This window comes from Tupaia chinensis, unplaced genomic scaffold, assembly GCF_000334495.1.
Source record: "Tupaia chinensis unplaced genomic scaffold, TupChi_1.0 Scaffold000475_1, whole genome shotgun sequence".
Classification (NCBI taxonomy): domain Eukaryota; kingdom Metazoa; phylum Chordata; class Mammalia; order Scandentia; family Tupaiidae; genus Tupaia; species Tupaia belangeri.
The window spans coordinates 683,029-684,721 of record NW_006159984.1 but is presented as its reverse complement, the minus strand read 5'-3'; positions in this window follow the sequence as shown (position 1 = coordinate 684,721).

The window sequence follows — 1,693 nt, the reverse complement described above, 5'->3', positions numbered from 1 at the left end:
AGGAAGTTTAAGGATGCAGGCTAAAGATTTGAAGCAGGCAGAGGCTCCCTGAAGTCTCCAAGGGCATAGCTCCGCCCACAGAAAGAAAGAACCTTATTCCTGGCCAGAGCTTCATTCCTGAGAAAGGAGAATGATTGCTATTGATGGTTCCACTGAATTAGCAATGAGTGTAGGTAGAGGAGAGAAGGAGGAAACTGGTAGAGGGGAAGGGTGAGCAATGCAATTAAAGATGAATGAATGAGTTTATGCTACAATTGAAATCAGGGAGAGGAAGAGAAAGAAGAAAATAGGGAAGGGTAAAAAAAGCTGTGTGGGTGACCAAAGTAGTCAATCTATAGGAAAAGTACTTGCTTGGGGGGGGTGTGGGAGGAGGAGGTACACAGATAAAGATAACTCCACATTATAAACAGATTGCATCTGTACTATATGTACTAATAATTTTGTTTTTGTAGTAAACCTCTGAAACATTGGGACTAGCAGTTAGCATAATGGCTATGTTGCTGGACTCCCTCATAGTAAACCGCAGTTCTAGTCCTGGACCCGGTGGCTTAAAACTCATGCCAGGCGTGTGTGCGTGCATGCCCAAGATCCCGAGAGGAGAAAGGAGGAGAAGGGATTGTGGTGTGGCCATCCCCCCTGGGGGGTGATTTCTAGCTTTCTGTCTCTCTGTCTCTCTCTGTCTGTGTGGCGAGCTCACGTGCCCTATGGCAAGAACCTCTCAAAACAAAACAAAACAAAAAAGACACCTCTGAAGCATTTCACAGTAATTAGACTTTCTACCAGGCAGTTATCTAAGAAAACTATAGACCCTCCTTTTGCTATGGACTCCCTAGTTCATGGAAGGTGGGTGTTAGAGCTCTGGGACCCCAGCACATCTCCATCTGAGAACACTTCACTGTCTTAGTGAGCATTGCATTGAATTTTCTTCTTTCCTGTGTGTGTGTGTGTGTGTGTGTGTGTGTGTGTGTGTGTGTGTGTGGTGGTGGTGGTAAAGGTTTAATTTGCATAGTATAATAGGTATGTATTTGTGGTACTATCCACTTTTTCTTTTTCCTGTCCTGTACTTATTATCACCAATATTGTAGTTATAATTATTTTGAACAAATAGGCACAAACATGGGTTGATCATAATTGAAATACTCTCAGTTTGGAGTTGCTTTTTTATTTTCTGTATATTCATTTCTTTTCTTGTTTTTATAGATTTTTTTAATTTAAATTTATTTATTTACATTCATTTACTGCACATCATTACAACATACAAAATGAGATTTTCCATCCAGAGTACACTGTATATTGGCTCAATCAAGCACATCAACATACATGTTATTGTCAACAAATAATTTTCCATTTCTTGTTTCCTATATATTTTGCTTTTTTTCCCCCTCATCTTTGTTTGAAGTTTTGTCTCCTTTTCCTCATTAGAATTGTAAGATGGTAGCCGTCCTACAGCAAAAACAGGCTCACAGACTTTGTGGATTAATTGGTCAGGAAAGACACTTTTTATATTGTCAAGTGGCAGTTAAGCCACTAATTCTTGACTGTGAAACTGCTTTTCCTGGGCAATGCTCTTTAAGGAAAAACTTCAGTCCAGTGATTGGTGACTAAGGGAACGATGGAACACAGAGGATTGGGCGGGATTTCAGCTCCTAATAATGCCTCCTTATCCAATGAAAAGCATTTCCTATTGAGACCC